This window comes from Lepidochelys kempii, chromosome 7 (assembly GCF_965140285.1).
Source record: "Lepidochelys kempii isolate rLepKem1 chromosome 7, rLepKem1.hap1, whole genome shotgun sequence".
In the NCBI taxonomy this organism is placed as follows: Eukaryota; Metazoa; Chordata; order Testudines; family Cheloniidae; genus Lepidochelys; species Lepidochelys kempii.
Window position 1 is genome coordinate 90956369 of NC_136386.1, and position 25741 is coordinate 90982109.

Below are 25741 nucleotides of genomic sequence, written 5' to 3' on the forward strand. Positions count from 1 at the left end.
TTAGTTAAAGTGGAGAAGATTAGAGATTAATATGAGAACTGAAAGGTGGGTAAGGAACTGGTTAAAGGGGAGAGTACAATGGATCATACTGATCATACAGTGGATCATAGGTGAACTGTCAGGCTAGATGGAAGTTACTAGTGGAGTTCCTCAGAGATCAGTCTTGGAACCAATTTTATTTAACATTTTTGTTAATGCCTTAGCACAAAAAGTGGGAGTGTGCTAATAAAATCTGCAGATGACACAAAGTTGGGAGGTATTGCCAATACAGAGGAGGACTGGAAAATCATACAAGATCTGGAGGATCTTGAAAACTGGAGTAATAGAAATGGGATGAAATTTAATAGTACAAAGGGCAAGATTAACAACAAGAATTTTTGCTATAAATTGGGGACTTATCAGTTGGAAGCCACAGAGGAGGAGAAAGATCTGGGTGTATTGGTTGATCACAGGATGACTACGAGCTACCAATGTGATGTGGGCGTGAAAAAGGCTAATGCAGTCCAAGGATACATCAGGTGAGGTATTTCCAGTGGAGAAAGGCAAGTGTTAGTACCATTTTACAGGCACTGGTGAGACTTCATCTGGAATATTGTGTGAAATTATGGTCTCCCATGTTTAGGGAAGATGAATTCAAACTGAAACAGGTCCAGAGAAGGGCTACTAGGATGATCCGAGGAATGGAAAATCTATCTTATGAGAGGAGACTCAAGAGCTTGGCTTGTTTATCCTAACCAAAAGAAGTCTGAGGGGAGATGCCTTCATTTTATAGGGACAGTCCCATTATTCAGGGTTTTGTCTTATATAGGCGCCTATTGCCCACCACCTGTTGTCCTGATTTTTCACACGTGCTATCTGGTCACTCTATATGGTTGCTTTCTATAAATACATTAGATGGATACATACCAAGGAGGGGGAAGACCTATTTAAGTTAAGCACCAACGATTATACAAGAACAAATGGATATAAACTGGCCATCAATCAGTTTAGGCTTGAAATTAGATGAAGGGTTCTAACCATCAGAGGAGTGAAGTTGTGGAACAGCCTTCCAAGGGGAGCAATGGGGACAAAAAACCTAATTTACTTCAAGACTCAGCTTTATAAGATTATGGCGAGTGTGGTATGATGACACTGCCTACAATGGCATGTAACTAGTATGCGACTGCTAGTAGCAAATATTTCCAATAGATGTGCCATTGTGAAAGAAATCCAAGGAGAGGGAATCAAGTGTTATTTTATTATCCTATTAGAGAGATTCTACTTTTGTAAAATAATCCCTCTCTTTCTTTCTCAGGTCTTCAGCCTGTTCTTCTGCAGCATGGCTTAGTTTTAGAGGGAACCACCTGGGTTGCGAATATGGCCAACAGCAGCCTGGGCTTCATACTAGCAGATGCTGGCTATGATGTTTGGATTGGAAATAACAGAGTGAACTACTGGGCAAGAAAACACTACAACCTTAGCGCGGACCAGGAGGAATAACAGATACTTTAAGGTACCTTCAGATAATAAGTACCTTAAATTGAACGGCAGAGAAACTTTTAAAATCTTACTATTTTATTTTATATTTTAGGGATTTTTATATTTTTAAATAAATGGGTTGGATTCACTGGTACATTCCAGCTTCTTTGCACTGCACTCTTTATGACACAACATAGTGACAAAAGCATTGTAATGGGCTGATGACTGTCTCTACCAGTAGGCCAGTAATTTATATCAGCTGACATGCTTATACCACTCAGACTTAATTAAATTTAACCATTTACTCTGCTACTCACATCTGCTGGTGTTCAAGTGTGGGATCCACAAAGGTATGTAGGCACCTAAGTTCCAGTTTTGGCTCCACTGTGATCCTCAAAACTCCCACTGAAGCCTAGACTCACTCGGCACCGTTTTCAAAGTGAAAAAAATCCCTCTGCACCTAAATTTCTGCCTCTGGCCATGCACACTGCAGCCTCCCTCTAGGCATCCAGAGACCCTATCTCCCACCCCAGAGTGATTCATAAACCAGTGAAACACCTCACCAACACACCAGGCATATGGCTGCCAAAGTTGCATGCAGGGCCCAATCCTGCAGGGGTGCTCGGAGGCCACCTGTCGTATCGGGTCCCATTCAAAATCCAGCAAGAGGAGGAGTTTTTGTTGTCTGTCATAACTTTTAGCCCAGGGGTTAGAGCACTCTGCTGGGTTGTGAGAGACCCAGATTCAGCTTTTCCCTCACTGCTAGAGGAGGAGAGGATTTGAAGAGTGGTCTCCAGCCTCCCGGGAGCATTCTCTAACCCCTGAATTATGGGATATTCTGATGTGGGAGCTCTCTGTTTTTCTTGTTTAAGCTGTTCCACTATGGATAAATAATGCAAGAATGATTGTAGCAGGAAGACTGGAACTGGGGTCTCCTACCTCCCAGGTGGGTGCCCTAACAACTGACTTACAGAATAATTCCCATTTTCACTCCCTTTTGGGTCCAGTGACTGTTTAACGATTTATCCACAGTGGAACAGTCATTAGATCAGAGAAGGAGAGAGTGGGAATGACTCTGTAATCCAATAGTTAGACTCACAGAAATGCAGGACTGGAAGGGACCTCGATAGGTCATCTAGTCCAGTCCCCTGCACTCAGGCAGGACTAAGTATTATCTGGACCATCTCTGTTAGATGTTTGTGTAACCTGTTCTTAGAAGCCTCCAATGACGGAGATTCCATAATCTCCCCAGGTAATATGTTCCAGTGCTTAACTACTCTTACAATTAGGAAGATTTTCTAATGTCTAACTTAAATCTCCCTTGCTGCAATATAAGTCCATTACTTCTTGTCCTGTTCTCAGTGGTTAAGGAGAACAATTTATCACTCTTCTCTTTATAGCAACCTTTTACATACTTGAAGACTGTTGTCCTGTCCCCCTTTTGACTTCTCTTCTCCAGACTAAACAAACACAGTTTTTTCAATCTTTCCTCCTAGGTCAGGGATGGGGACCCTGCAGGCCGGATCCATCCCGTTCATAGAATCATAGAATATCAGGGTTGGAAGGGACCTCAGGAGGTCATCTAGTCCAACCCCCTGCTCAAAAGCAGGACCAATCCCCAATTAAATCATCCCAGCCAGGGCTTTGTCAAGCCTGACCTTAAAAACTTCTAAGGAAGGAGATTCCACCACCTCCCTAGGCAACGAATTCCAGTGTTTCACCACCCTTCTAGTGAAAAAGTTTTTCCTAATATCCAACCTAAACCTCCCCCACTGCAACTTGAGACCATTACTCCTTGTCCTGTCCTCTTCTACCACTGAGAATAGTCTAGAACCATCCTCTCTGGAACCACCTCTCAGGTAGTTGAAAGCAGCTATCAAATCCCCCCTCATTCTTCTCTTCTGCAGACTAAACAATCCCAGTTCCCTTAGCCTCTCCTCATAAGTCGTGTGTTCCAGACCCCTAATCATTTTTGTTGCCCTTCGCTGGACTCTCTCCAATTTATCCACATCCTTCTTGTAGTGTGGGGCCCAAAACTGGACACAGTACTCCAGATGAGGCCTCACCAATGTCGAATAGAGGGGGACGATCACGTCCCTCGATCTGCTCGCTATGCCCCTACTTATACAGCCCAAAATGCCATTGGCCTTCTTGGCAACAAGGGCACACTGCTGACTCATATCCAGCTTCTCATCCACTGTCACCCCTAGGTCCTTTTCCGCAGAACTGCTGCCTAGCCATTCGGTCCCTAGTCTGTAGCTGTGCATTGGGTTCTTCCGTCCTAAGTGCAGGACCCTGCACTTATCCTTATTGAACCTCATCAGATTTCTTTTGGCCCAATCCTCCAATTTGTCTAGGTCTTTCTGTATCCTATCCCTGCCCTCCAGCGTATCTACCACTCCTCCCAGTTTAGTATCATCCGCAAATTTGCTGAGAGTGCAATCCACACCATCCTCCAGATCATTTATGAAGATATTGAACAAAACCGGCCCCAGGACCGACCCCTGGGGCACTCCACTTGACACCGGCTGCCAACTAGACATGGAGCCATTGATCACTACCCGTTGAGCCCAACAATCTAGCCAACTTTCTACCCACCTTATAGTGCATTCATCCAGCCCATACTTCTTTAACTTGCTGACAAGAATACTGTGGGAGACCGTGTCAAAAGCTTTGCTAAAGTCAAGAAACAATATATCCACTGCTTTCCCTTCATCCACAGAACCAGTAATCTCATCATAGAAGGCGATTAGATTAGTCAGGCATGACCTTCCTTTGGTGAATCCATGCTGACTGTTCCTGATCACTTTCCTCTCATGTAAGTGCTGCAGGGTTGATTCTTTGAGGACCTGCTCCATCATTTTTCCGGGGACTGAAGTGAGGCTGACTGGCCTGTAGTTCCCAGGATCCTCCTTCTTCCCTTTTTTAAAGATTGGCACTACATTAGCCTTTTTCCAGTCATCCGGGACTTCCCCCATTCGCCACGAGTTTTCAAAGATAATGGCCAATGGCTCTGCAATCACAGCCGCCAGTTCCTTTAGCACTCTCGGATGCAACTCGTCCGGCCCCAGGGACTTGTGCACGTCCAGCTTTTCTAAATAGTCCCTAACCACCTCTTTCTCCACAGAGGGCTGGCCATCTATTCCCCATGTTGTGATGCCCAGTGCAGCAGTCTGGGAGCTGACCTTGTTAGTGAAGACAGAGGCAAAAAAAGCATTGAGTACATTAGCTTTTTCCACATCCTCTGTCACTAGGTTGCCTCCCTCATTCATTAAGGGGCCCACACTTTCCTTGGCTTTCTTCTTGTTGCCAACATACCTGAAGAAACCTTTCTTGTTACTCTTAAAATCTCTCACTAGCTGCAGCTCCTGGTGCCGTTGCTTAATTTCACCTGGCCGTCGCAAGTCTTGGTGCCGTGGGCCAGAAGCCCCAAGCCTCAGCCCCGAGGGGCTGGATCCATGAGCGCTGGCTCGCCCCACCGTGGACAGGAAGCCCCAAGCCTCGGCGCCCCCCCTTCGAAGCTGTGTGGGGCCCGTGATTGATTTTTTTTTCCTGTGGGTCAATGGCCCTTGATAGAAAAAGTGTTTCCCATCCTGCCATAGGTCACGTTTTCTTGTCCTTAAATCATTTTTGTTGCCCAGAACTGGACACAATACTCCAGTTAATGCCTTATCAGTGCCAAGCAGAATGGAAGAATTATTTCTCATGTATTGTTTACAACACTCCTGCTAATACATCCCAGAATGGTGTTTGCTCTTTTTGCAACAGAATTACATTGTTGACTCTTACTTAGTTTGTGATCCACAATCACTTTCAGATCCTTTCCTGCTGCACTCCTTCCTAGGCAGTCATTTCTCATTTTGCTTTTGTGCAACTGAGTATTCCCTCCAAAGTGTAGTACTTTGCCTTAGTCTTTATTTAATTTCATCCTATTTATTTTAGACCATTTCTCCAGTTTGTCAAGATCATTTTGAATTCTACTCCTGTCCTCCAAAGTGCTTGCAACCTCTCCCAGCTTGATATCCTCCACAAACTTTATAAGTGCACTCTCGAAATAATTTCTGCACATATTGAATAGAACTGGACCCAGGACAGATCCCTGCAGGACCTTACTTGATATGTCTGTGATGGGTTGTCACCCCTGGGGTGCAGTCTGGGAGCTGTGAGAAACCGCTGCGCCTCTCTAACCACTCAGTTGGACTGGCCCTGCTCACACTGCTTCCTTGGTTGGAGACACAGCCAGACTTGCCGAGGCCCTGTTAAAAGAAAAGGAGTACTTGTGGCACCATAGAGACTAACAAATTTCTTTGAGCACAAGCTTTCGTGAGCTACAGCTCACTTCCCACAACAGCAGATGGTGCTACACACCCAACCTGAGCTACCTGAGAGTGCTTTACCTAAGCCACCCAAGTACAAACAGCTGACCCCAGCCAGTTTCCCAGCTCCCAGGCACTCTCCCGCCCCCCCCCCCCGGGGTATAAACCCAAAATGATATCATCTTGCACTGCACAGGGATTTGTACAGTGTAAGCTTATTAATATGTCTGCCCCTCCCTCTATGTGGAAAGGAATATGCACACTTGTGGTAACCAAGCTGAGATTTTTTTCCCCAGACACTTCACTTAAAGGCACACTGATTTAGGTTAAAATATTAAATAAGTTTATTAACTACAAAAAGATAGATTTTAAGTGATAGCAAACAGATCAAAGCAATTTACCTAGTAAATAAACAAAACCAAAAACTAAGCCTAAAATAGTAGAAAGATAAGATATGAATTAGCAGATTCTCACCCTGGCTGATGATACAAGCAGGCTTGCAGATTCTTAAGGGACAAGCTGCATTTGCTTTGCAGCTTGGGATCCCTTTCCTGCTTCCAAATCTCTTTCTTTCGGAGCTTCTCTGGTGTCGAGTTGTGGGGGAATCAAGAACAACAGATGATATTACTTCCTGCCTTATATAGCTTTTGCACAGGGTAGGAGCCCTTTGTTTCAAACTTGTTTCCCAGACCAGTTTGTGGAAAAATACTGACGTCCCAAAATGGAGTCCAGAGTCGTGCCTGGTCACATGCCCTTGCAGAGTCATAGCAGCCATTACTTACAGGCTGGCTGAAATGTCCACAGGAAGGTTAAGCTATTCCACAGCCCATTGTTTTAGTGCTACTGGCTCATCAACAATCTGGCTTCTTCATTGTAGTACCTGAAAGGCTGGCTGTGAGTGTTTTCCAGAGTAAGCCCACAGTGAAATGCAGATCCATAGTCAATATTTATAACTTCAGATACAAAAATGATACATGCATACAAATAGGATAATTATATTCAGCAAATCATAACTTTTCCAATGACACTTTACATGACCCATCTTGTACAAAATTACTATTACGAATGTGGGGTGTAGTGTCACAATGCCCTTTCAGCTTCACTGTGAACCATTGATAACTACTCTTCGAGTACAGTAAAAAAAAGTTACTACAGTCAAGACCTATTTCATCTACTGCTTCCTCATATCCACAAGGTTTGTTACCCTGTAAAAGAAAGACATTAGGTTGGTTTGACAGGATTTGCTCTTGACAAATCCATGTTGACTGGTGCTTATCATCTTCTTATCTTCTAGGTGCTTACAAATTGATTGTTTGATTATTTGCTCCATTACATTTCTTGATACTGAAGTTAAACTGACTGGTCTATAATTCCCTGGGTTGTCCTTTTTATAGATATGTACTATGTTTGCCCTTTTCCAGTCTTCTGTTCTCCATAAGTTCTCAAAGATAATCACTAATGGTTTAAAGGTCTCTTCAGCCAGTTCCTGAAGTATTCTCAGAATGTATTTCATCAGGCCCTGCCAACCTGAAGACATCTAATTTGTCTAAGAAATTCTTAACTTGTTGTTTTCCTATTTTAGCCTCAGATTCTTTCCTATTTACACTGATGTTCACTATGTTAGTCGTCCAAACACTGCTAACTTTTTTTTGGTGAAAACTGAAATAAAAAAGGCATTAACACTTCTGCCATTGCTGCGTTTTCTCTTATTGTCTTTCCCTCCTCTCTGAGTAATGGGCCTACTTTATCTTTGGTCGTCTTCTTGCTTCTTATGTATTTGTAAAATGTTTTGTTACCTTTTAAGTTCCTAGCTAGTTTAAATCTCATTTTTTGCCTTGGTCTTTCTAATTTTGTCCCTATGTGCTTATTATGATTTATTTTATTCATTCTTTATAGTTTGACCTAGTTTCCACTTTTTGTAAGACTCCTAGAGTTTCAGGTCACTGAAGATCTCCTGGTTAAGCCAAGGTGGTCTCTTACCATGCTTCCAGTCCTCGGGCCGGTTTTGTTCAACATCTTTATCAATGATCTGGATGATGAGATTAATTGCACCCTCAGCAAGATGACGCTAAACTGTGGGAAGAGGTAGATATGCTGGAGGGTAGGGTTAGGATCCAGAGTGACCTAGACAAATTGGAGGATTGGGCCAAAAGAAATCTGATGAGGTTCAACAAGAACAAGTACAGAGTCCTGCACTTAGGAAGGAAGAATCCCGTGCGCTGCTACAGGCTGGGGACTGACTGGCTAAGCAGCAGTTCTGCAGAAAAGGACCTGGGGATTACAGTGGACGTGAAGCCGGATATGAGTCAGCAGTGTGCCCCTTGTTGTCAAGAAGGCTAACAGCGTGTTGGGCTGCATTAGTAGGAGCATTGCCAGCAGATAAAGAAAGTGATTATTCCCCTCTGTTCGGCACTGGTGAGGCCACAGCTCGAGTATTGCATCTAGTTTTGGTCCCCTCACTATAGAAGGGATGTGAAAAAATTGAAGAGAGTCCAGCGGAGGGCAGTGAAAATGATTAAGGGGCTGGGGCACATGACTTACAAGGAGAGGCTGAGGGAACTGGGGTTATTTAGTCTGCAGAAGAGAAGAGTGAGGGGGGATTTGATAGCAGCCTTCAACTACCTGAAGGGGAGTTAGGCTGTTCTCAGTGGTGGCAGATGACAGAACAGGAAGCAATGGTCTCAAGTTGCAGTGGGGGAGGTCTAGGTTGGATATTAGGAAACACTATTTCACTAGGAAGGTGGTGAAGCACAGGAATGGGTTACCTAGGGAGGTGGTGGAATCTCCATCCTTAAAGGTTTTTAAGGCCCGGCTTGACAAAGCCTTGGCTGAGATGATTTAATTGGTGTTGGTTCTGCTTTGAGCAGGGGATTGGACTAGATGACCTTCTGAGGTCTCTTCCAACCCTAATAATCTATTATTCCAATCTTTTGTACACATTGGCATAATTTTGCTTTTGTGCTCCTAATAATGTTTCTTTTTAAAAAACTGCCAACACTCCTGACCTCTTTTTTTCCCCCCCTTAGACTTGCTTCCCACCGGATCTTGCCTCCCAATTCCCTGAGTTTGCTACAGTCTGCCTTCTTAAAGTTCATTGTCTTTATTCTGCTGTTTTCCTTCCTATCATTCCTCGGAATCATGAACTCATCAAATCATGATCACTTTCACCCAAACTGCCGTCCATCTTCAAATTCTCAACAAGTTTCTCCCTGTTCGTCAGAATCAAATCTAGAACAGCCTCTCCCCTAGTTGCTTTCTCTGCCTTCTGTAATAAAAGAGTGGTCTTCAGTGCACTCCAAGAACTTGTTGGATAATCTGTGCCCTGCTGTATTATTTTCCCAACCAGTGCCTGGGTAGTTGATTTCCCCCATCACCACCAAGTCCTGAGTTTTAGTTGCTTAAAAAAAGCCTCATCCAGCTCTTCTTCCTGTACAAGTGGTCTACAGTAGACCTCTACTAAGACATCACTTTTTTTCTACCCCTTTTATCCATATGCAGAGATTTTCAACAGGTCTGCCTCCCCTTCTAACTCAATTTCAGTGCAGGTGTACACATCTCCAATGTACAAGGCAACATCTCTTCTTTTTTCCCTTGCCTGACCTTCCTGAACACGCTGTGCCCTTCTAGACCAATATTCTAATCATGTGAATTATCCCACCAAGTTTCTGTGATGTCAGTTATATTGTAATTGTGATTATTCACTAGTATTTCTAGTTCTTCCTGTTTTTTTCCATACTACTTCTATTAGTGTATAGATATCTAGGACATTAATTGTGTTTCCCCTTTCTATTCCCTCTGGTCTCTTCTTTGTTCCTGCTGTGATTGCTCATGTTCTATCCGTAATGCATTCCCCCTGGGGTGCCACCTGGAACTGGGGTACCCCTGAGCCTCCCTGACCCACCATCCTGGGCTCCCTTTACACTGTACTGCTGTGTCCAGCCTGCACTTTCACCAGCACACACATAGGTAGGGACACACCCAGCTGCAGTTGCATGCAGATGCTGTGATCAGTTCTGCATGGGAAGGCTCAGCTAAGGAACTTCCCAGCTACTCAGGCATGCACCCCCCTCGGGAGTGTAAGCCCAAAACTTTACTGTCTTGCCCTGCACAGGGAACTGTACAGCATAAACTCATGAAATTTGCCCCCTCCCTCTGTCCTGAGTTATGACTCCCACACACACTGGTTTTAGATAAAGCAAAAACAAGTTTATTAACTACAAAAGATCTATTTTAAGTGATTATAAGGGATAGCAAACAGATCAAAGCAGATTACCTAGCAAATAAACAAAAACACACAAAGTAAGCTTAATATACTAAAGACATTAGATATGAATAGCAGATCCTCACCCTAAGTGATAATACAGGCAGGCTGCAGATTCTTAAGGGGCAAGCTGCACTGGTTTAGAAACCCCAGGGGTGTTCCATTCACAGGCTAAACATCCCTTTAGCCTGGGTCCAGCACTTCCCCCAGTTCATTCTTTGTTTCTCAGGTGTTTCCAGGAGTCTCTTTGTGTGGGGAGTCAGTGAAGAACCACAATATCGCTCCCCTGCCTTAAATAGCCTTTGCATATGGCCAGAATCCTTTGTTTCAAAGCATGGTTCCCACGCCAATGAGTGGAAAAACACTGTTATCCCAAAATGGAGTCCAGCACCAGGTGACCTGGTGACATGTCCCTGTAGTGTCACAGCAGTCATGAGTCGGACGCTATTTGTAGCATCCTCAGGAAAGCCCCCAGGTGGGAAATAAGCTTCTTCTAAGGCCTATTGCTCTCCCTAGTGCTTCATTAACTTGAATGGGCCCTTCCCAGCCAACCATCTAGACCAAGAGCCTTTTGCCTAGTGGGCGTTCCCCAGGTGTAAACACATTTGTAATACAAATATATAGTCAATATTCCTAACTTCAGATACAAAAATGATACATACATACAAATAGGATAATCATATTCAGTAAATAACCTTTCCAATAGCACCTCACATGACTTATCATGCATAAACTTACATTGATTGTCATAATAATATCACTGAAGAATACGTGGTGCAGTGTCACACCTTCCTCCCAACAGATTTCTACCTTTCACCCAGGTCTCCATGTTTTGGACTTACCTATGGGATTTTTTCTCCTGCCCCTGTTGAACCTAGTTTAAAACCCACCTCCGAGGTTAGCCAACTGTATCCAAAGATACTCTTCCCCCTCCCGTGATAGGTGGATCCCATCTCTTCTCAGCAGTCCCTCTTCTCGGACAGCATCCCATGTCTGAGGAAGCTGAAGCCCTTCTGGTGTCATCATGTGCACAGCCATGTTTTTCACCTCCAGGATGTGTCTGTGTCTTTCTGGGCCCCAACCCTTGACTGGAAGGATTGATGAGAACGCTATCTGTGCCCTCAGCTCCTTTACGCTCACTCTCAGAGCCCTGTAGTCACTGCTGATCCGCTCAGGGTCATGCCTTGCAGTATCATTAGTGCCCACATGAATGATCAGCATGGGGTAGTAGTCAGAGGGCCTGATGATCCTCCACAATCCTTCTGTAATGTTTCTGATATAGGCCCCTGTGAGGCAGCGCACCTCCTGGTATGCCAGGTCAGAACAGAAGATGGATGCCTCTGTCTCCCTCAGAAGGGAGTCACTGACAACCACCATCCTTCGTTTCCTCTTGGGAGTGATGGCTGTGATCCTCCTAGCCTTGGGAGGTACATGGTTTGGGATTAGGGCACCACCTGGGAGGCAAGAGAACTTGAATCTAGTTCCTCTGCTCCAGTCACTCTTTCATTATTTATCCACAGTGGAACAGCTTCAACAGCAGAGACTGAGGCCCCATGTCAGAATATCCCATATCTCAGTGGGATTTAGAGAGCTCTCCTGGGAGGTGGGAGTCGCCTCTTCAAATTTTTTGGCAGTGAGGGAGGAATTGAACCTGGTTCTCCCATATCCCAGGTTCTAACTACTAGGCTAAAAGTTAGAATGTGGGCACCACCATCACCTTCTCTTCCAGCTGTCTTTTGTGGTGTGAGGCAGGAATCCTTTTTCATTCCCTCAAGAAATGCCTTGGGTTCCATCTGACTCCAGGCAGTGAATTAAAGTTTGTGGCTCACTAAGCAGAGAGAGGCACTTCTCTGAATTCTGGACTTACACACCTATCTCCAAGAGAGGAGCCAAGCTTAGCACACATTCCTGTCATTGGTGTCTCCCATTATCTACCTTAGGCAGGCCCTCCACCTACCGTGCTGGTTGTTGTGGATTGCATTCTTAGATATCTCTCACCATTCATTGTATTGAGAGCCTAGGTAACTAACTTGACTTTGTGGATTGCAGTGTTTTTCTAGGCACCTAAAAGTTAGATGGTGTGATGCTGAGCAAGGTAATGGTTAAGTCTCTTTATGGATCCTACCCCAAACCAATTCCAAAAATAACCTAATCTTGCTAGAATGCCATTGTAAACAGCATATGCAACACCCCAACATATTGTTAAACCCAGTGAACATCATACCCCTCTCCAACCAGCTCTCCTTATGTCCAAGCATTACTCAAGCCTAGGGATTACCTTGACTTGATGACACAGGTTAAAACTACAACTGCCTTGTCTTCAGTGTGATTTTAACACATGCTAAGATCACACCATATTTTCCTAACGAAGACCAGCCCAAATATGTCAGTTTTAAAAGTAAAAATGAAAAGGTATCTTTACTACATAAAGAGACAAAGATTTAAATCCCATGGTGGCTGAAATGATCAGTGAGCTTTGCTGTGTCTCTGATTCAAAAATGCTGCATTCTGCACCCACGGACAGTAATTATAACTTCTTAATGTATGTAATTTCATTTTATGTTGCAGTTTTCACGAAATGGCCACACATGACCTTCCTGCCATAATAAACTTTATTCTGCAGAAAACTGGGCAAGAGAAACTGTATTACGTTGGCTATTACGTACATCTTGGGTACGGTAAGAGAAATCAAATTGTTGTCATCAAAATTAGAGCCTTACTGTATTATCTGCTGTATATAGTAAGTGACAGTTCCTTTCCCAAAAGCTTATAACTTAAAAGATAAGATGTAACAGGAGGGTGAAATAAACAAGTGATGAGGGAAAGAGGACTGGGTGACAACAACAATATGTTTTAGCTATCCTACTTGTGTGTACCATTCATAGATGTAATTAGATGCACTAGCACTAATAAATAACAGTGATATCAACTAGCTATCTGCCTTGCAGATGGCAGTTTTCTGTAGGCATCACAACCAATGGGTAAGGCATGGTCAGATCTGAAAGCGGGGAAGCACTGTGCTTGTGTGCACTTTAGCTGGTAAAGCTTTAATTGCTAGTGACACGAAGTTAGCACTTAAGGATCTAGTAATATGAGAACTCCCTGAAAGGTTCTTAATTTCCCGGGGGACTTATGATGCTCACATTTTCAGTCAAGAACAAATATGAAAATATGATAACTTATTCAAGGTCATGACCATTGAGTTTCCATAATTTTTGTTTAGGGTAGAGAATGAATATCTTCATCTCTCTTTATAATTGATTATTAAGGTTGCTGTGTTGAAAGTGCATTGAAGTGCAACTGAAGAGACCAGTTTTTGAGCTACACAGAGCTCTTCTTCAGGTCAGGTCAGATTACCTTTCCCAGACCTGAAGAAGATCTTTTGCTCTCTGTAGCTTGCATGATTCATTCTATCATTTTTTGGCAGATCTTGCACTTTTTTGTTTTTGTTTTATATTTTACTCATCATAGGTTGTGTGAAGATGTGTACTGTTTCTTTAAATCTGTAAGAGGAAACAGGGCAGGAGGGGGCTTGGAAAGGTTTTAGCAGAGATTCTACGGTGAAGGATATAGAGCAGGAGAGAGAAAATTTAGGAATTATACTATTTTCCTTATTTCTAAGAAAGTTCCTTATTCAGTGTGAGAAGAATGCAACACTTTCATTGTCATGTGTCAGGGTGGGTTGGTCTTAGAGGCTTCGTAGAATAACTTCATTGTTCAGAAGAGTCTTGAGGGAGGAGAAATCTCCTGGACTATTTTAAAATGAATTAACTAAAATTGTGACTCAAAAGGAGATTTAAGGATCTCTGTGCTCCATGTATAAAAGAAATAAAATTGTTTATTTCTGTCCATCACTGATACCTCCCACTCCATGGCTTTTATCAGTCCCCTACTGCTGCAACTCTTGGCACAGTATTTTATTAGAACACTGCCAGGGAGGAAGGAGCTAAGGGGAAAATTTACAGTCCTGGAATCCGTAGCATTGTGCTTTCCTGCACATGAAGCCATGCTCCTCCACACCCCTGAGCACTCCCACTCCCTGCTATGGTGAGTACTATGAGTATATAAACCATCATGCGTGCCACAGACTCACTGCGTCCCTCAGCACCGCACATCTAAATCTCCCCTGCATCCAGATGGGCTCTACTTGCTCCCTCTCTCCAGACCCGAGTCCCCCTGCTTCCCAACAGGGCATCTAATATCACCTCCCCCAAGCTTCGCCTCTGTCCATTGTCTTCTGTCCAGGTAAACAGGGTCTCCTGGGCCTCCTCTCTGCTGTCCTCTGTCCCCTCTGGCTGGAACTGGCTGGTCAGGTCACTGGGGTCAACTCTTTGCAGCAACATTGTCCTCCCACTGGCCAGAACTGGTTGCGACTCCCAAGCTGGGCCTCCCAGTCACCAGTTGCTGGGGTATCCATTCTCCAGGCCATTGGTTGGGGTCCCAAGTTCCGTCGCAGGTCCTCTGTGACAAACTCCCCTCTCCCATCACCTCGTTAAACCAGTAACAACCAGGGAAACTGCGTCCCACCCCAACTGCATGTAAATTGTTGGGAAAAAACCATGAAAACCCTCCACTTCATCACAATGAGTAATGTCTTTGCGTTTTTACAGACTATTCTCAGCAAGAAAGAGTTGTCTGTGAAGAGAGAGATTGAGCAAATTTACTGTTCAGGTGTGCCACTACAGAGTATTTCAGAAGCTTTGTTCCTTGGTCTTTTCTGTCTTCGGGGGTTTTAATGAAAAGAGTCTAAATATGGTATGGGTTTAGTGATTTAAAATGAACTAACTTTTGTTTGGCCACGTATGCATGGATAATTAATTTCTAACAACAAAATTGGCCTCTTTTCATTACCAGTGGGATCCCCGTGTAGGCTAACATGTTGACACTGCCTCCTAAAGTTTGTGTGTGGCAGATGAGGGAGTGCAGGTTGGCTGGGATGTTGTAGGATGGGCCGGTCCATTTGTTTGCCCTCACTTCAGGCAGGAGTAAATGATTACAGTAAGCACAAGGCAGTGGAAAACAGGGCCCTTAATATCTTGAAGTATTAGTCTCTGCATTCAAATGCACTGTGTGAACATAATGCAATACTCCTCAGTCCAAAATCTTTTACTGAACATAGGCAGAATCACTTTGTTGTTCTGAAACCACTTGAACTTTGTAGGTTTGAAAGTTCTTTTTGAACTCTGACATTATTGGGTTCACATTCCAGCAGGAAACAACTGTGAGGGCATCAGGAAAAATATAGAGGGAAAAGAAAAAATAATCTAAGTACAGCATACACCCAATGTATAGCCATATAGCTCTTTAAAAGCCACACACATACACTCAATAGTACGTAGCAGCCAACCTGCAAAAGAACATGAGCATAACTGCTGCATCTCACTCAAGCATTTTTACTTCCGTCATCTAGACCTGCTTTGAACAGGTTTGGTAGACTCAGTGGTGAAAAATATCAGTACCCTATCTACTCTATCATTCCTGTTAATTCTGCTAGCTGGTGAGAGATGTAAAAAAGTCTAGTGTAGATGCAACTTCCACTGACTCCCTGTCTAATTCTAGGTCTATTTCAAGGTCCTAGTTTACATTTTTACAAATCTCACTGAGTTAGAGTATAGTTCAAGCCTTTTCTAGGATATGAAAATTATCTATTTCTAGTGATGGTATAGGCCAGCAGCAAACTACAATTCTTCTCCCATCCTGCCCCAGAGCAAAGAGGAAGCAGGGAAGGAATTAAGACCAAGAGCAGTGTCTCTAAATCACAATGCATGTGGGGAAGGTGCAGCTGGTGACGTATTCCTGGCTCAGGGCTGTGACTAATGCCAGAAACTACGCCAAGTTAACATGTACAAATCTCTCTGCTGTAGGCAAGGCCTGAGACATCTGTGTAGAACCACTCTCTTTGCACAAGTATTTCCAGAATAAATGTGGCTGCAGAAGAGCCCAGCATTTCCTCTCCTACAGACAAATTGAAGTATAATTATCACCTACCGATGCAGCGTCAGCCAGGGAGGAATGTTGTTTGGTGACATTTCAAACAGAATGATTGTTTTTTCCTCTTGGTAGGATACCTAGATAGAACAGAGATGACGTGGATGAAAAACGCAGATGTAGGTAGGACACAGGCTTGTGCCACCCTAGCTTTGAGTATCATAGAGGCTGAGATACTTCTCTAACGCATTACACTAGCTGCCCTTTTCCCTTTAGCTAGACTATTTGACTTAATTAAATCACCCTTACAAAACAAGTTATATTAACAGGACCCGCTTCCCCCCCCCCCCCAAAAAAAAAGCTCTGAACTCAAGCGATAGTTTGAGAGGTTCTAGTTGCAAACTCTGTGTCTACACTAGCACTTTTGTCGGTATAATTTATGTCACTTAGGGTTGTGAATAAATGCCCCCCTGAGTGGCTGTAGAGGTGCAGACCCACTGTCGCAGCGCCTCCTACTGATCATACTGGAAATTAGCTCTTTTGGACTACCAGGGCACCTTTTACTAGCAGTATCTCACTCACCATTACTTCCACTTCCTCCACTGTCTGCACCATCTGGATCTCACCTCTCCCAGACTGCAGTGTCCTCTTCAGGGCACAGCCCTCCAGCTATGCCCCAGCCTGCTGTCTCTCCACTTTTGGGGGACAGGCAGTCCTCAGTCCTTCCACTTGCCTCAATGGCCAACTGCAGTCTCTAGTCTAGCCCCTGGCTTCAGGGGCAAACTGCATTCTGGATTTAGGCCACTCTACTCATTGGCAAGTAGGGATAAATGGGGGAGGGACTCAGGCCCACCCACTACTCTGGGTCCCGGCTCAGAGACCCTGTAGCTGGCTGCCACTTACTACCCCTCCTCCTATTCCTGCTGCCTACTTTCCCTGGGCCACTTCCCCTATAGCCCTAGCACCTTCCCTGGCCTGGCTTCAGGGCCTCAGTCTGGCATGGTCAGCCAAGAGATCTCCTATTGCTCCGCTACTGCAGTGCTGGGCTGGGCTGGGCTGGGCTGGGCTGGGCTGGGCTGGGTAGGGTAGGGTAGGGTAGGGTAGGGTAGGGTAGGGTAGGGTATCTCCAGTGCTCCTTGGCAGACAGTCCTTCTCCTTTGCCCTCCAAGAAGAGACTACCCCTTGCTCTGCTGAGCAGCCCTTTATATATGGGCTCCAGAAAGCCTTCTCCTAATTGGCTTTCCCAATAAACCTTTTCCTGATTGGCAGGGTTCTGCGCAGCCTCTCAAAGGCTGCCTTAATCCTTCTCCTGCCTGTGTGAGGCAGCCACCCCACCACAGTGACATAAGTACCAGTGTGGACAGTACTATATCAGCAGGAGACGCTCTCCTGCAGACATAGCTACCACCACTCGTTCAGGGTGATTTTATTATGTTGACGGAAGAGCTGTCTCCTGTCAGCATAGAGCGGCTATAGGGGAGACCTTACAGCAGCACCTCTGTAAGCTCTCTAGCGTAGACATGACCTTAGTGTCATCCATCTGTAATCTATACTTTATCTAAATCTCTAGAAGTGCCCTGATCACTAGTTTCACAGAGGTGTTGCCATCTTGTCAGTTTGAAATATTTTGCATGACTGGAGTTTGGGTAAATGGGTCTAATTGGAAACTGAGGTTTTCATTTCACGTGGATTATGAGGTTGAAAAAGTTAATGTTCGTTGTTTGGCATGGCAAAAGCTTGGAAAAGACATGGCTCTGTAAAACCCTGCAAAAGTCGATGAGCAAACAGTTTAAAACCACTAAAATCCTCTGATTATTCGCCATATTCCACGGTGCTGGACATACAGTGCCAGATTCTGCCACCCTTATTTTAACTGCGGAGTACTTCATGACACTACCTACCGTGTAAGGGTCTACTCAATGCGAGCAAGTGGGGCAGAATCAGACTCAGATTTGTAACAAATTATGGAAGAGTATTGCTAAACAGAGGCTGGCCAGGATTCCAGGATTTGTTATAGAAACCTTAAGTCATGGTTTTGTCATGAAAGTCAAAATGTTGTTACAATCATAAAGGAACAACCTTACTCAGAGGGAAACTGAGCTGAAGTTACTATGTTTTTTCTGGTTTAGAAAACCATATGGATCCATACCTTAGTTCAGATTTACTTGAAAATTGTCAGTCTCACTGAATGGTTTGCAAAACTTCTGTCATAGTGGAGTTCATTACATATATCTGAACAGTGCTGAATATAGTTACATTTTTGTAGAACTAAAGTGAAAATGTGTACTTGTGGCACCTTAGAGACTAACCAATTTATTTGAGCATAAGCTTTCGTGAGTTACAGCTCACTTCATCGGATGCATACTGTGGAAAATACAGAAGATGTTTTTATACACACAAACCATGAAAAAATGGGTGTTTATCACTACAAAGGGTTTTCTCTCCCCCCACCCTACTCTCCTGCTGGTAATAGCTCATCTAAAGTGATCACTTTCCTTACAATGTGTATGATAATCAAGGATGAAGTGAGCTGTAGCTCACAAAAGCTTATGCTCAAATAAATTGGTTAGTCTCTAAGGTGCCACAAGTACTCCTTTTCTTTTTGTGAATACAGACTAACATGGCTGTTACTCTGTAAAGTGAAAATGTTCATTTAAAAAAGTTAGCTCCGTTCTTGGAAATGAATCCAGTTTTTGTTTGTTAGTGGCAGTATTCCAGGTCCCTTTCAGTAAGACTTTCTAAAGTACAGATATTTTCACCTTCTGTAGTTATTGAACTGAATGGTATTTAGTTTAAGATGAATTGAACTCCATCCATTTCTGTCAGAAGATAAATGTCTAAAATGTTTTCTTGCAGAGTCGCATTGATATCTACCTGTCATGCTTTCCAGATTCAATGTCTGTAAAAACTATGCTCCATTGGAGCCAGGTAGAGTTTCTGAAATATAAAATGGCTTTATTTCACTGTTTATATTTAAATATTATGCAGCCAATTCTGATATTTTATATTCTCATGGGTTCTGTCTGATCATACTTGAATTTGGATTTATTCATGAAAGAGAGAGAACTACCTGAAATTTTACATCTCAGATCCTTGTTTTGTTTTGCCCTGGCACTGGTGTTAAGATTTATTCATGCAAAATAATGTGCAATTTTATTAACTCTGACACTGAGTTCAGATATCATTGCCATATAATCATAAATCATTATCATCATACACAATGTAAACCACCCCCTTAAACTTAATGTTCTCTTTCATTAGAATTTAAAAAAGAAAACGTGCAAAGATCAAAATATTAAATTTTCCACCATGGCTACCACTTGTGTGGCTGCACCAGTGAGTAACTTGACATAAAATGCTAGGCTAGACACAGCCATAAAGAGACTTCTGGACTTGGACATTTGATATTTTTTGGAGCTTGTGGGGAGCAGAGAGGACAGGCTTTTGTTTGTGCTCTTTGTTTACATTTTGTTCTCTCTTGGGACTGAGAGAGGCCAGACAGAAATCCATCTTCTCCAACCCATCCTACTCCAAATCTCCAATATTGCAACCAGTATAGGTAAGCCAGGCAAGATGGATTAGTTTATCTTTTGTTTTATGTGAATTTTCCCCATGTTAAGAGGGAGGTTTATTCCTATTTTCTGTAACTTTAAGGTTTTGCCAGAGGGGGATCCTCTGTGTTTTGAATCTGAATACCCTGTAAAGTATTTTCCATTCTGATTTTACAGAGGTGATTCTTTTACCTTTTCTTTAATTAAAATTCTTCTTTTAAGAACCTGATTGCTTTTTCATTGTTCTTAAGATCCAAGGGTTTGGGTATGTGTTCACCTGTACAAATTGGTGAGGATTATTATCAAGCCTTCCCCAGGAAAGGGGGTGTAGGGCTTGGGGGGATATTTTGGGGAAAGATGTCTCTAAGTGGTCTCTTTCCCTGTTCTTTGTTTAAAACACTTGGTGGTGGCAGCATACTGTTCAAGGCCAAGGCAAAGTTTGTACCTTGGGGAAGTTTTTAACCTAAGCTGGTAAGAATAAACTTAGGGGGTCTTTCATGCGGGTCCCCACATCTGTACCCTAGAGTTCAGAGTGGGGAAGGAACCCTGACAAGGATGTGCATGAATAGTTTGTTGCCATGTGTGCAGTAGATTACACAACTTGGGTATGTTATGAAGCATGAGATCTTCAGCTTTTTGCCTTCATCTACGCAGGAAGTGCACCATTAGTCCCCTGCTCTACACAGTGTATGGCTTTTTTTTCTTTCTTGTGACATACCTGAAGGTGAAGTGGGTACCTTGCAAACAGATAACTAGCTGGGTCTCTGCTGGAAGCCATTTACCATCTTCAGTTTATACATCACATAACAAAAAAGGGGCACAAAAGGAGCAGGTGGATTTGGACAGGGTTACATAAATTAAATCACGTGGAGACTCATATTCCTGTATAAGTGTTTGCAGGATAGGGGTCTCAGTTAGTTCATGTGATCACCTTAGTGAGCAGGACTCCTTCTTAAGGGCTTGGCTACACTTGCAAATTAGAGCGCATTAAAGCAGCCTCAGGTGCCCTAACTCACGACCCGTCCACACTGGCAAGGCACTTAGCGTACCTGGACTCTGCAGCTGGAGAGCTCCTGGTAATCCACCTCCACGAGAAGCATAACGCTTGCTGTGCCTCGGCTGAAATGCCCCGATGTCAGTGTGAACTAGGTGTTGCATTACTGCGCTCTGATCGGCCTCTGGAAAAAATCCCATAATCCCCTTAAGTCAAGTGGCCACTCTTGTCATTGTTTTGAACTCAGCTGTAGGAATGTGGATATGCCCTTTCAAAGCTCCGTTTCTGACAGCCAGCTGCTTATCTGCTCCAGGACAAAGCAACCATTAGTGTGGAATGTTGCTTGCTGTGAGTGTTTGAGAGAGAGGCATGGTGGAGGGGGGTCTGCTGCTGTCAGAACTTACAAGACAGCATGCTGACATGCTCGACCCCCCCCACCCCCCTCCCCCCACATACACACAACACACTCCCTGTCACACTCCACCCCATTTCCCCCCCCCCCATTTGAAAAGCACATTGCAGCCACTTGCATGCTGGGATAGCTACCACAATTCACAGCTCTGTGGCGTTGCAAGAGCTGCTGATGTGGCCATGCCAGTGCACTTGAATCTGACAGTGTGGACACACTGCAGCGCTTTCCCTACTGCGCTCTCCGAGGGCTGGTTTAACTCACAGTGCTCTACACCTGCAAGTGTAGCCATGCCCTAAGTTTCACTTTAGTACATGAATCAGATCACATTCCATAGACTTCATGGCAGAGGTGAGTCATTAGGTGAGATATGAATAAGGAGAGGGGCTGATGGATTGGTAAATTACATAACATATCTTTACACTAGGAAAGGCAGTCCATGGTAAAAGAATATGATTTTTTAAAAGTGTGTGTCTTTACTTCAGTAAAACTATTCATGTGCTTAAAATTAACCTCTTCAGTCAGGATATGGACATAAGAGTTTTAATGCAGCTTTAATGAGGCTTCCTATAGCCAGAGGCTGCTCAAAGCATCACACCTGTCTTCTCTTGCACAGCTGAGCACTGTAGCTGACCTGTGTGGGGAAGCAGCTTCTTCCCTTTGATGTCTTTCTGGAACAGGAGTGATAGCAACAGTCTATCAAAGGTAGAACAGTGCTTCCCTTCCTAGCCCAGCCTCTACAGTCAGCTGCCACAGGGAAGCAGCTGTGCTGCCTTGAAGAGCCACTGATTGTAGGAAGCTGAATGAAAGGCCATTTAGTTGGGGTCTGAGAGAAGGAGATAGAAGAGGGGTGGGAGCTGGAGCTGTTGAAAGCATTGGCTGTTTGGGGAGGAAACCTCTGTAAGAATTTTTCCTGGAGATCCCCCCAGTATCATCCCATGGGAAGGAGCAGGAGGATCAATACAGGAGTCAAGACTTGCCCTGTTCCCCAGAAAAGGCTACCTGGCCACACCCAAACCCGTGTCTCCATCCTGTGTTTTAGCATCCAGTGCCCAGTAGAACACTTCCCCATTCCCCAAAGCCCCCTTGTAATGCGACTTCATTATAACCATGCTCTCAGGGACTCTCATTGACCATATGAGGGAATGGCTTAGCAAAAAAGTTAATACAGCCTGGGCCTATATCAGTTTTTCAGAGGATACCCCCTAGGAATGAAGGAGAGATGATATGCATCTTACCCTGGTGCTGGGCTACCCACTCCTTTGTTTAGTCCTTCCAGCATCCTCCACAAACAATGCATGATGGGGCTTCTATAGGGAAAGGAAGGGAAACATTGACATAGAGATGGCTGAATCTCCCTAGAGAGAGCCACACAGGGAAGACGCCCTCACACATGGATCAGAGTGGCATGAACTGGGTTCATATTGGTCTGAAAACCAGTGTGAGAGGAGAATAAGGTCTAAAATAAGTTATTACAGACTTTAACAGAAACATTTATCAAAATATTGGAATAAATTATTTGGTTAAAACAAAATACCATGCACACTCACTGTTACAATATGAAAACAAAATATATGTATAGATAATAAGATAAAATAGTAATCTCATTCCAATGGACTAAATTTCCTTTCCTTATTATTAATAGATCCATTCTTTTATAACAGAAATCTTATAAAACTTGTTTACAGCTTAAATAAACTTATTATGTACACAAATACACAATTATGAATTGGCCTTTGGAAGTCCCTAAAGCTGTATTAACAAGATTTGCTACCAGTTGCTTTCTTCAGCTTGTAGTATTGATCACATGTTGTGGTTGATGCTTTTCTATTCTTCATCTTCCGTATCAGTTAAAGTCTTTCATTACTGTATGTTTAGGTCCAAACTTCTATTTTTCTTACATTTAGATATGTAACCTGTTTTACTTCTTATATCAAAACTCTCTGTTATTAATCTTTTTTCTTTTTTCCTTGAAGTTTAATTGTGGCTATAGTTGAAAGGGTTTCTCTCCCCTTACTTTAAGAACTTTTTTTTTTTTAATACTATCAGGTTTGGTGGCTGGGAATGACCCTGTTCCAGCATATGCCAAAAAGTTCCACCAGATTTCTAAGTAACGATCTTTGTATCTTCTCCCTTGTAGAGCCCTGACTGATGAGTACCAGAATTCCCCACACTTTTTGATACCAGTCAGTAGTTTCAGGACGTAACTCCTCTTCCACCATCTTGCTATAGTACTTCTAGTGGCAACTAGGAGATGAGTGATCAGTTATTTCTGGCTTTTATAAGATGCAGAGTTTTCAGGACAACTTAATAAAAATACTTGAGCTATCTGACAGCTGACATCCTGATTTCCCGTATGGTTTTCCAAAATGTTTTAATTGTTGACCTCTTCCACCATATATGGAGAAATCATCCTATTTTGTTACATTCTCTTTAGCATTTGCTCTATCCCTGTACCATAAATATGTTTAATTTTAAGGGGAGTGAGAAAATTGATAAATTTAATGTAATTTTCTTTTAATAATGTGTTTATTGAGGAGTGGGGAACACTGCCCCATATATTTGCCCATTCCTCGATTTTGGTGTCTTTGCCTATGTCAACTTTCTATCGTTTCATGAACATAGTTATTTGCTGTAAATTACAGTGATTACTTTGTATAGAATGGAAAGTAAGCCTTTGTGTTTCATGGATGTGGAGTCGTTTTTCAAATTCTGTCAATCGATGGACAAAATTCTAATGGATTTCCCTGTCTGATATTAAAGAATTATTTCATATGTCTCAAAGCCATGAAGAGGGATATTTTATATGTCCCTAGTCCAACTACATTATCAACTATAACTGAATCAACTTGGATAATCTCCAAGAGTTCTCAACCATCAACTTTAATGCTCTGGTTTACAGAAGGTTAATTGTTATATTGAAAAATCTATTGTATTTCTGTTGGTTCTTTGCTTAACTGCAAACACCTTCTTGTACCAGTAAATCAGTGGGCATAGAATCTCAGAAAGAATATAATTCTGATCAATGTAAGAATGAACACAGAATGCGAACTGTGGACCAGTATTGAAATGATGCACTCAGTCTTAGGGCTGCATGACTTTTTAAAAAACCCTTCTGGTTGGTTGCCTTATCAGTCTGGAATTAAATTTTGAAAGTGAAGCAAGCAAGTATTTTAACAAGATCATGATATCAGTCTCCATTCTGAAAAGCTGCCTAGTGTTTCCTTTTTTAATAGAAACAATGTCTAATTAATTTCTAATGTTTCTTTTTAAAATCCACTATTCATTTTGATCATTTCAGGATACTTTGGGACAGAACAAATAATAAAGAATATTAAAATATGTATATTTTTTCTTTCTTAGACATTTAAAACAAGAGAATTCAGATATTTTGATTATGGCAGTGAGGAGAATGAAGTTAAATCCAACCAGGTAAGAAAAATCTGTGATCTCTTAAAAGTAAAAATAAACAGAGTACTACAGCAAGAATATTTCTAGTGAGGGAATAAAGTGAATTGGTATATTAGCTGCATGGAGAGCTGGATTCCTGTCTGATTGTAGTGGAAATATCATCTTAGTTGATTTATTTGAATTATTCAATACTCTGCTCAAAATATTTTCACCATTGCAAATTCTTTGGTGTTTGTCCACTGTCCCTGTCCAGCTGTTGTTTTTCTATTGACTTTCCAGTGAAATCCATGAAACTTAATAATGTTCTAGCTACATCTAACAATGAAATAGTTGCCTTCTTTCTGGATGCACCCAGAACTTCAGGCAGATATCAAGCCACAGATGAATATTTTGTGTTTAAAACTTACTACCTCACAGGCTTTCACTTTTAAAGGTGTTTAATTTGTTTTCCAGATTGAAGCCCCCTTGTATAGGTTAGAAAATATGAAAGTTCCAACTGCACTGTGGTATGGTGGCGAGGACTGGCTTGAGGACCTGGAGGATATAATAATATTACTCTCACAAATCTACAGTATGAAAAGTATATTCCTGATTGGGCCCATTTTGATTTCATTTGAGGTCTCGATGCTCCTGAGCGAGTATACAGTGAAATCATTGATCTGATGAAGAAACATCCATAGAATTGCATATTAGTATGGTAGAATTAAGCAGGATTTAGAAGGATTCCTATGAAATAAGCATTGTTTCTGAACTAATTGTAGGGTTAACAAAGGTGTTTGCTATGATTCCTTGGATTTGCACTACTTGTCATTACCATATTGTCTATCCTGCAGGAAATTCGAGGACATCCTCAAGGATCTGAATTTGATTTCTTAGAGGAGAGAGATTTTTATGGCTTCAAATTTATCCCATGCCTAGAAATGTGTTGAACAATGAAAATGAAAATCCTAAAAATTTTAATATTTCAATGTGAAGGTGGAAATTTCACTTTTTGTGACAGTTGTGAAAATTCACACTAAATAATATAGCGGGATTCATTTTCCTCACGTAAGTGACTGATTCAAATAACATTAGCCTCAGCAATACAAAATTTCATGTGTTTGTTTGAATGTTTTCAACAAGAAAAGGTAATTTCATAAAGTGATATTCGGGGGGCACAAAACCAAAAAAACTGCTAAGGTTTTGGTGGAAAAAAATCATGATTGTTTCAGGACACAATTTGAGGCCTATTTGTTTCTCTTAGCTTTAAGGGATTGGGAAGATTTTGGCGGGAGATGATAATGCTCATAAATGTTTTTGGCTGCAAGGTTATGTATGTATGCTTATTGCTAAAAGGAGAGTCCCGGAGTTGTTTGTAACTGTATTTTTTAAATATGTCAAGGAGAATCCAGAGAAAAGGATGGAAGTGTATGA

General features: G+C 42.6%; 1 long non-coding RNA gene across 1 annotated transcript; it reads left to right on the forward strand.

Annotated features, from left to right (window-relative positions):
• Positions 1 to 1260: 1260 nt before the first annotated feature.
• Positions 1261 to 25741, forward strand: LOC140914872 (uncharacterized). The gene is made up of 4 exons (XR_012160022.1): positions 1261 to 1492; positions 12604 to 12713; positions 24281 to 24349; positions 24782 to 25741. It is a non-coding gene; the product is annotated as an uncharacterized LOC140914872 (long non-coding RNA).